The sequence below is a fragment of the Tachypleus tridentatus genome, chromosome 8 (assembly GCF_004210375.1).
Source record: "Tachypleus tridentatus isolate NWPU-2018 chromosome 8, ASM421037v1, whole genome shotgun sequence".
In the NCBI taxonomy this organism is placed as follows: domain Eukaryota; kingdom Metazoa; phylum Arthropoda; class Merostomata; order Xiphosura; family Limulidae; genus Tachypleus; species Tachypleus tridentatus.
In genome coordinates, this window is record NC_134832.1 from 2,503,282 (window position 1) to 2,514,256 (window position 10,975).

A 10,975-nucleotide genomic window follows, 5' to 3' on the forward strand; every position below is an offset into this window, starting at 1 on the left:
ACATATACCTGTTCCGGCACATTAACCAAAAGGCCCCACTCAGTACTATAATTATGAGTATGGTGATAAAATTAACAATTTAAAATGTATTTTATTGTTGTGCTTTGGTTATACTCCTGGAATTTATATTATGATAAAAAAAACCATGTGTCCGAGATTTATTGAATTACGTTATGAAAGAAATGTTAAAATCGCATTGGAAGTTTGATATGAGTAGTATTGACATTTACAGACCTTTGTTGTAAACACTTGTGTTTAATAATTTTATTTTCCATCATATTTTCGCAGTTGTTCCTACTATTAAGTTTAACATCTATTTTCGTCTTGTCGAATATTGGATTTTATCATCACTATTATAACACATCCGATACCTCAAAGCTCGGAACATCAGTTGTTTTGGGTGATAATAGGATACAAATGTTGGACAGGTGGAGCCATAGTAAAGGACATTAACCATTGGCTTGTGCTTAACCCTCCTGGGTCAAAGTATGGCAAAAATGTTACCAAATAAAGAAAATTTATTATATGATGATTCTTAGTTTTAAGTGATGTATCAGATAATACTGAAGATTTTAACAATTAACTAATGTGTTCTGAGATTTAGATGATGATAAAAAATTATATTTCTTTATTTGTTGATTTTTTCTTAATGATACAATAGGGCTATCTGTATTAGCTAATCCTAATGTCGTGGAAACAAAGCTTAATATATAATGTTAAAACTGTGCAGTGCTATTAAATTGATTTCTCGTAATATTTACAGGTACCATATGCTGGCTTCTTTGTGTAGTAAAGACACGTGAAGGGTTACCATGACGACTGTATGCTCATTCAAGCAGAATTTTTATGAAAATGTCCATGGTACAAGTATATGGGAATATTAAATAATCATAACTGGAATCACTCTAGGTGTCAACAGGGGTCAGTGCAGCATTACCATAGTGTTGAAATTTACATTTTGTAATGGCGTAGAAAAAGTAGTTCCATAACATAGAAAGAATGAAAAAAATATTGTCCTAATATTATAATGCGCAGTATTGTACATACATTTTATAAAAAATATCTTATGTATATGTTCACTATATAATTAGTGACGTGGAATGTTAATATTTATTATATTGATTTTGTTTCCTAGCTATTCAATAGTATCTTGAAATTACGAAATAAATAAATAAACAGTTCAAATAATTAAACAAGGAAGTTCAAAGAAAGCTGAGAAAAGATAGCACGTTCAACTCAGGAAAATGTGTAGATAGCCAAAATCCAGCTAAAACTCTTCTAGATAAGGAGGTTGAGAAACCAGAGAAATAATTGGAGAAAGAACAGGTTGTTTGACTTGTTCTGTATTAGATTATAGAAGTCGAAAACATAAAACCTTGGAAATCATATCAACAGTAATTTGTCTTGAGATCTGGTCATTACTGAAACATAAGTTTTCACCTTTTAACGATACCTTAAATTCTTTAATGTCTATATGTGTATTTCGGTTAAAACAAATAAATTATCTTCAAGCTCAAATCTCTTTGAAAAAAGAACACACAGGAGACAAAAAACGTGAAAGCAAAGAAGAAATTGTTTTGCTGAAGTTTAATAAACTACAGTAGACTTAAATTTATTATACTAATTGTTAAAATAAAATAAAGAAATACGATGTCGCTGTTGATCTAATGTCCCAGTAGTAAAATCATTGAACGAGTAGTTTTAACCAGATTTCCAGGAATTGTACGCCTCGTTTATACAGCTCTAAAATATAAGATGTAAACTTTAAATTGTAGATTATTACACATATAAATAACTACTCGAACTAAAATTAAAGTGAATTTTGAAACACAATTTAAGTTCTGCAGTTGAGGCGACTATAGATAGTAAAGCAGTAATATATTATTAAACTTGTCTTCAAGAGTCTCCAAGCCATGCAAGCAACTTAATGATAATAACCTGAAGAAAATAGTTTAAGCTATAATTTTTAACTTACGTTCACGTTCACAAAGTCAAGGTCATATACTTTCATCACGTGATTTTAGAAAATAAAGAATGGTTCATTTTACGAAAAAGCAAATTAAATACTTACCGAATTTCAATACTACAATTTTCTACATACTCATATAAGTTTGAAATTAGTAAATTTATGATTTTTTGTTTGTTAGAATAGTATTTTATGTGACGGACTAGAAAGTTGCAGCTAGTCAACAACAGCTTCTGCCAATTATTGGGTTACTCTAGTCTCACCATATAACATGTTTGACGTTCATCTTATAACGTCATTATGGACGTACATTCACAGTCTGGTAATTTATCCATAAAGCCACACTTAGTCCCAACCACCATTAATTTTCACGATCACTTCTTGTGACTTTTTACAAATATGACGCTTATTTTTACTACCTCAGTAAAAACATGTCAGATAATTTTTTTATAAAACATTCCACTGAACGTGAGTTATTTGATCTAATTAAGTAAACGCGTGATGTCTTTACTAGATTTTACAACATTATGATTAAATGTATGGAGTTTTCTTTTTTAACCATCAAAATCGTCTCTGCTTCTGCATTTCTTTTTGAAATGCCGTAACCTCAAATTGTTAAATTAACAGTTTATAGATTGGAACATGTATTTATATAAATATAGAAATTTGTATTTGTTTCTATTTGTATTTTAGTGTTTTAATACTGTAGAAGTGTATCTGTGTAATTAAAATTAACGTTTTTACGTGCGCGCATGCGTGAGAAGCTTTTCAAATTTCTCTAAGTTATCAAACGTACTGCTGGTGTGAACCTGCTTTGTGGTCTCTATGTGGAAAAATACATATACAACAGATAGGCAATACGAAGAAAAAGACCCATTGACCACTATTCACTCCTTCGTTTCATTTAACGGTTCAAGCTATTCAAATAGAAAATACTACTAAGGAAGAATACATGACATTATCATATATGTTAAGGAATAGTGAGTTTAGACAGTGGTATGGATTTCAAAGCAAAGACAATTTCAAAAGTGGATCCCAAAACTTGCTGTATCTGGTGTTTTTTTCATCGAATAAGTTGATTGATTTGTCACTCATGATGACTCCATTCGCCTTAATGTAATTTGTACTGCAGATACTTGGTGGATATGATGTATTATGGAATAAGTTTAATTCATTTAGATTAGACCTCGCAGACATTCTGATGCCTGGCATAGCCATTGCATTCACTCAGAACTCTATGTACTAATGTTCTATGTGGATAGATTGTGTTCGGTTTCATTATTTTAAATACACACTACTGTCTTTTTATTGTTTTGAATGTGTATTATAAATTCAAAATAACGCAAGCAAAATCATTTCTTACGTCAAACAAAACTATTGTTAGCATCTCATTAGACAAACAGTATTATTGTTAGCAAAAGTAACAAGTCCGACTGGTTTTGTTTATTTTTATAATATATTTGTTATATAAGTTTGCGTGTGTGTGTGTTTGAGTGTTCGCATATAGTAAAGCCGCATCTGCTTTGTCCACAAAGAGGAATCAAACCTCTGATTTTAGATTTGTAAATCCGTACATTTACCGCTTTCTCAGCGAGGGAGATGTAAGTTTATATTGTTTTAGTAGTCTGTACCCTAAATATATATTTGTTTTTCTAAACGACACTTTACTCATCATATACACTTATTTCATACAAAGCAGTTTTAATTTTGAACTTCAGGGCAGAAGGACGAAGAATAGTAGGTAGCACCTTCTGTCTGAAAAGGCTATTCTAAATGAAACACTAAAATTGACTGTCCCTCTTACAATGCGCTAACACCTAAGAGTATGTTAGGTGGTGAAAGAGCTACATATGGAATTACTGATTCAGACCTCCAGTAAGTTACGTTATCCATTAGTAAATGGCTGGACCTAAGAGCGAAATAATATTTTCATTTACAGTAGCCTTATTGATACTTACTACTACTTGTCCATATCCGCCCTTGTGAGCCTAAAGAAGACGTTTAAAATATCATCTTATAAATAAAAACTGTATTAATAAATTAAGTAAAACCTTATAATTACATATTTTGAACTAAATACATGTTTGCACTTTTTATACACGACTTAATATCCTAAATAGAATAACATAACACAGAAATGTAAAAAGAAATAATATCAGTGTTGAAATTAATTCTACAAATTCATTCTGAATACCTTAAATGGATTTTGAACAAAATATTAATAATTTGTTTTTTTATTTGGTAAGTTCTTTGTAAAGCGTGTTGTTAAAAGTAAAATATATGATTACTTAATACAATTGTAATGGAAGGTATAAAACAAACCAATTCGGTAATTTAATTTCTAAAATATACTACATATTCCAACCATTAGGGTAGAAACGATTGATTTTAAATGTATGCATCAAAATTTTAATTTTTCACTTTATTATGAAAGCGATGAGCATAAAATACTATAAAACTTTAATTAATTATGCTTAAGGTTACAAAACTATATTGTATAAAGAATAGACGAATTTAATGTAGAACGGATAAGCTTTATACTTACTTGACTTTTATGGGCACATGTATTTACCTGAAAGAGGTAATTCAATGAACTTACTCGTGTTTCCTCAACCAACTGAAAAAGGTTCTTAATTAGTTTAAAAACTTTTTTATATCAGAAGCTTTTAATGTTTTAAGTTTCTTGAGTTTTATTTGTAATCAAAATATTAATATTTAAGAAAGTAGAAACACTATATCACACCAATCTAATACATATGTAAGCGGTTAAACAGCATGTCATCTGCATTGTTTACCATAATAAACAATCGTCATTTTCAATATATATAAATACGTGTGTGTGTGTTTTGAGTACAACGTTTTGTCTTTAGAAACAATGATCATAGCAATAATAGCTGAAATATAATAAATTGTATGTACGTTCAATTAAATAATCTTATTTAAGGTGGTACTATCTAGTGAGGACATTTTTCATATCTTTCTATGATAGAGAACCACTTTCACAGAAGAAAGGAAGAAAAAAGTTTCTAATTTGTAACATTATTAGACAATGGCTGATTAAAAAAGTATGTGATTAACTAACTGAGAAAAAAACATCAACAACATATATCACTGTAATATAGAGAAAGCTAAAACATAAATTGTTAACACTATCATACAGAACTTACGTCTTCCCATTTTGTACACAGATCTTCATCCGAAGTAGCGCCAAGTGTTGTTTTGCTTTCTTCGAATTTATTATTAAACTAGAACATGATAAAACAGTAAATTGTGTAGGAATTTTACAATATACAAGATTAACGTAAACTGATTCAGTGAATATTTGAAAATTATCATTGGATTTTATATAATTTATAACAAATATTTTATGCAATAATAATGAGATATTGTAGAAATTTAAATATTAAAAGTACAGAATAATAAAATAATTACACGTAATAGCTTTTCAAAAATTTACTGTTTTGTTTAGTTTAAATTTTCTTAAACATCTCTAGCTCTAATTCCTAAAACAACCTACAACATCTTTATTAACTAATAAAAGCTTCCATTCAGACATAGGCTCAAAATAACACATCATAACGTTTTCTACATAGATAAAACAGTTGCTAATTTCATTTTATTAAGAAACAGCTTTATACTAACCATATATGGTTTGTTGTTGTAGCCAAATATTAGTTATAGTAAACAACAAACTAAGTCTGAAAATGTGAACTAATTAAAATTTGGATGTTGCAATATTATTATGATTTTTTTTAAGTCCATCAGTAAGATTTTACTTTTTGGTTTCAAGAGGTTTATCACTAAACTTACCTCACTAGCTTACTGCCAACAATCTTTCAAAGCAGTCTTGACATTCTCATCGTTACTTTCTGTTAAAAAAATATATGATGTGATTTCAAACATTTAAACATCCTAAAACAGCCCTTAGTATAATAGATTACAGCTTGGAAAAATTATTAACAAAATGTGTTTTAAATTACAACTTTGATTATAGGAGTAAGATCCAAAAAGTAATTTTTGAAGATGTGTTTCTTTCTTGCATAATAAACTATGTTACTACAGTTGAAAACAAATCTCATAAATATCACAGAATAGTATGTTAGAAAATGATTGAGGTAGAAACTTTTAAGTTTACAAAATACGGACTTAATATATGTATATCAATATAGATATTTCACACAATAAATTTATAATTTATCACAAAGCATTTCTTGCATTTTGTGGTGAGGTCCATGGGCTGATACATACGTTACAACAACAACCAGTTGTCGTGCAACAAAAACTTTCATTCTGATCTTATTTAATGTTGTGTCTGTATTGAATTGTGTAGTATGAATAACAGCTTGGGTGTTGTTTCCTTTTATAGTCATCAAAGATACACAGATGATCAGTTTACAGCTGTCCATTTTAAACAGTGTGTTACATGAATTTCTGTAGAATGTAAACATTCAAATGGTCTTGATGAAAGATTTGCATGACGCTTTATCACTAAATTTCTGATATTCTAAGAATCTGGAACAATTATTAGACTTTCTATATGAATACCTGGTCTGTCAACCAATATTAATTTAGAGTGTTGCTGTAGGAACAAAACAAGGAACTTTGTTGACTGCTATCACAGGTTGGGTTTTGTTTTTCAGAGATAGTTTCGTCAGTTTTATCTGACTTTATGTATACATCGTGACCTATCGTAGCTGATAGAGTTAAAGAAAAATTTACAGGATATTTGTTGTGACAGGTGAAAAAAATACTTCTACCTGTTTAACAACTACCTCGAACTAAATGAGTTGTATTTTGTTTGTAAACTGTCTCGCCTTCAAGCTGTAGTACAATTTTAGTTCAATTAATTTCCTTAGTATGTCTATTCATTATTTAAACGTGCACTGTTCTTGTATACATAAATTAGTTTTAAATTAATGTTTGTTGCTTAAAAGCTCTCCCTTTCTTATTAATAAATGTATTTCAACAGTCTAAAAATATAAAATAATGGAGCTTTACTTAAGATAGTTTTAATAAATTAAATTCATCATCTGTAGTTTCAATACTCGAATTCATCAATTCAGTTGTGTGTGTGTGCATTTATTTACATGGAAGTCTAGTAATAGAAAATAGGCTTACCAAAAATCTTTTTGTACTGAAGGTGTAGAATGTCTTCCTAGAAATACTAACATACCAAGTTAATTAATTGAAGTTAAAGGGTTTGTAATGTTTGGACTCTATAAACGTTCCTTGTCAAATATCTGTAATATAATATATTAGAAGATATTACTATCATGATGAGATAAGTAGGACACACAGTAGTAAGTCGTGCGTCTAAAACCTGCTGTAAGATACACTTAATATTATTAGTAGGAGTGATAGTTTAGCGATTTTGCGTCTTCTTGTCTCGTAATGTGAGGTAACTTAACTATCATATTTTTTTTATGTTTAAATGCATTGCTGGACTTTTACATCACATACTAAATTCAAGGCAATTCTTTAGAGGACATCTAAGATATAACATCTCCTATTTTGATTGAGGTTCTTCCTTTTTACTATTTGCACCAAAAGTAAACAAACTTTATTTGATAGGAAACATATTTAATTTTACAAATTTCTTCACATTCTGAACAATGATGGCTCCCTTCAAACTAGAATTAGGAGTCTCATTTGGTGCAAAAATCAAAGACGAGTGCTTAGTTTTTCAACTAATGTAACGAAAAGTTTGCACATACCTACAGCTATCAGTCCAATATATTTACTCCAGCTTCACCACAGAGCAAGAGTGAACTGCGTTGAATTTTTATCATTCAGATTATAGACGGCTGATTCAGAGCAGCAAAACTATAAGTGAAAGGACCAACAGATAAATAATTATTAGTTACGCGAAGCAAACTAGATTAGTAATTTCTACGGACAAGTTTTCGGAAGAATCATTTCAGTGAATATGTATTATCGGCTGTTAATTGAAAATTCGTAAGCACTAATTTACTACGTTCTACAAAATTAACCTAAATGAAGATATTTTTAGCTATATGTGGCATTAGTTTAAACGATTAGGATAAATAATGATGTTTGGTACAGATGTACCGATTGAACTATTAATCTAAATTCTATGGTGTTACTAAAAAAAAAGCTATTAACACTCTTCCGGAAGAAAATATACTACATTTATTTTAAAGAATAGGTAGGTTAATAAATTATAGTTTTGTTCTGAACAATAGAGTTGCAATCATAAAGTTAATGGTGGTTACTATCGAGTGTCACTTTCTTACATGCTGTTGTTCGTTGATGTGTATTAAGATAAAGTAATGATAACTAATCAAAGTATCCCTTCTTCTTGATGACGAGAAACCCACTTGAAATAAAAATGTATCTTACAACGGCTGGTATGGGTATTACAACTTTTATTGATAACACTCTGAAATGAGTGGTTGAATTACCCCTAGTCGACACAGAATATCGCTCAATGTGACTTGCTATAAGAAAATATAAACACACTGTAAGAAAAAAAAAACAAAAAACCTCGGTGTGAAAAAAGATACGGCAAAGAACGAACAAAGTGTGCCAATTAAATTAATGACATAAAAACTAGTAGCAAAACTCAGAACCTACACTTATAACATTGGTAAAAATTTTAGAATATAAACTACTAGCCGAAATATTAAGGTCAATGAACATAAAGAAAAAATATACATTTTGCGTTGTTAGACTCAACCACTTATTTGAATAAAGCTTCGAAAGATGAAAATAAGAAAAGGGGAAAAAAATTAGCATATAATAGGAAAAATGTGAACACTATGAAATCAGCCTAAATACCAGCTGGTCAAAAGCTTAAGACCATACTGAAACAAAGCGTTAATCAGTAAACATGTAACGAAATTTAGTCATTTGTGTTCAAGCATTAGCGTTTTCAACATCTCCCACTGACATCTTCTATGTTACATTGGGTAAAAACATGGTAAAGGCTAAAACGTTGACAGTGTTTGAACGTGGCAGAATTGTCGAGCTGCAAAAGCTAGGTCTCTCTCAAGGTGACATCGCTGGTGATAATGGACGTAGTAAAACTGCTGTTGGAAATTTCTTAAAAGACCCTGAGGGATACGGAACGAGAATTTTAAGTGGTTGGCCCAAGAAAATTTCGCCGGCTTTGAGCAGGAGGATTCGACGGGTTGTCCTGCAAGACACCAGCCGATCGTCGAACCAGATTAATTTTGAATTTATTTATAACAGTTGAAACTGTACAAAATGCATGACGAAAAAGTTAAAAGGAAACATATACAAGAAGGAAAAAACGACATTAAATGTAAACAAGAAAAAAATATATTCAAGAGAAAAAAACATTAAATGTAAACAAGAAAAAAACATTAAATATATACAAGACAAAAAACATTAAATATATACAAGAGAAAAAAAACATTAAATATATACATGAGAAAAAAACATGAAATATATACACTGATAACTACATGAAGCGAGAACTACATGAACGCAGGGCGGCTCAGAAACCATTCTCCACCAGACCCCACCAATGCACAAAGCGGCGAGACGTCTGGCCGCAAGAGATGGTAAAATGCCAAGGAACCCACTCGCTGATAGTCCGCCTCAAGGCAGAGTAACAGCCTATATTAGGCCCTTCCCAGCATCGAAAAGTATGACACCAGCGCCTCCTCGAATACCAATTTGTTTCGAGTAAGCTAAATGACATACTTAAAGATGATTATGGTATACTGAAAGGAAAAGGCCAGGTGGCTGGGAACAGGGACTGGTACGTGGTACAGTATGGTCTCCGCCGAGAGCGGCGGAACCCGGAAAAAGCGAGCAACACTTTTCCAGATCTTCGCCGACGTCTGACAGAGGACCAACCTGTGCAAGACAGACTCCACCTTGGTGTGACACACTGGACACACTGGATGCTGAGGCTCTGCTGAAGGCCAGGTGTTACATAGAACCTGTCAAGGCCACAAGAAACATCCCGACTGGTCCAAGTTGCCACAAAAACAGACCCATGCAGCATACGCCAGACATCGGAAAAGTCGAAATCTGACAGCGCCGCATGCAGAGTCCACGTATACCGATCACTAGAAAGAAGATTATTTCTAGTCGAGGTGAGAAACCAAACGCAGTTGAAGTCGCCACCAAGGACGATATCAGCCTCTGTAACCATGAACCTGTCCAAGCCCGAGAAAAAGGCTTCCCGCTCCCCAGACTGAGCAGGTGCATAGACATTGACAAGCCAAATCTTATACCCAGCGACAACATCAACGTACACCACCCGTCTCTCAGCATCACTATGTGATGCGAGGATGGTCCTATTAAAATGCGGATGAAAGAGGATCCCCACACCACGTGTACGTGTTGTGCCAAATGACCAAAAGACACGGACAGGATAATGAGAGGAAAACGAAAAGTGGTCCCTCCGAGAGGCAAGAGGAAGAACGCGTAGGATTGCTTAGCAATGCAATGCATCCCCTGGATGTTGAGAGTAAGGCCAGAAAAACCTATCAACCAAACAGAGAGGAGGAATTAGTGATGCTGCTGTTTAGCATAAATAGTCGGAGGCAGGGGGCGATTGGTTTCTTGAGGCTATTCGACCTCACCCCCGCTTCGCAGCTGCAGCCGCCGACATCTGACCACCGCCATTGCCATACAGGACTAACCGGACCCAAGTATGGTAACAACACGGGGCTTCAAGGCCTCTGTACCTCCTCACTGTCCTCGCTCAGTCCAGAGAGACAGAATATACTAGGGAAGACGAAAAAACTCGCTAGTGAGCTGGATGACGACGGATTACGGCTGGATGGCCGTAGCCATACCGACCTACACAGCACGAACACACACACATGAAAACACTTCTAAACTGCACGGAAACCCAACAACACACGACCAAGATTCACGGACGAAGCCGAAACACGATACAGCACACGGTAAACAACAACACAAACTCCCGTAACGGGCACAGCAAACAACAGTTAAAAGGAAAACACGGAGCTCTATCGAATTTATTTACAACAATAAACTGTACAAAGT

General features: G+C 32.7%; 1 long non-coding RNA gene across 1 annotated transcript; it reads right to left on the minus strand.

Moving 5' to 3' along the window:
* Window positions 1–1,551: 1,551 nt before the first annotated feature.
* LOC143224081 (uncharacterized) lies at window positions 1,552–5,836 on the minus strand. The gene is made up of 5 exons (XR_013013196.1): window positions 5,777–5,836; window positions 5,134–5,211; window positions 4,512–4,538; window positions 3,925–3,954; window positions 1,552–1,743 (listed from the first exon to the last, which is right to left on the minus strand). It is a non-coding gene; the product is annotated as an uncharacterized LOC143224081 (long non-coding RNA).
* Between the last annotated feature and the right edge of the window lie 5,139 nt (window positions 5,837–10,975).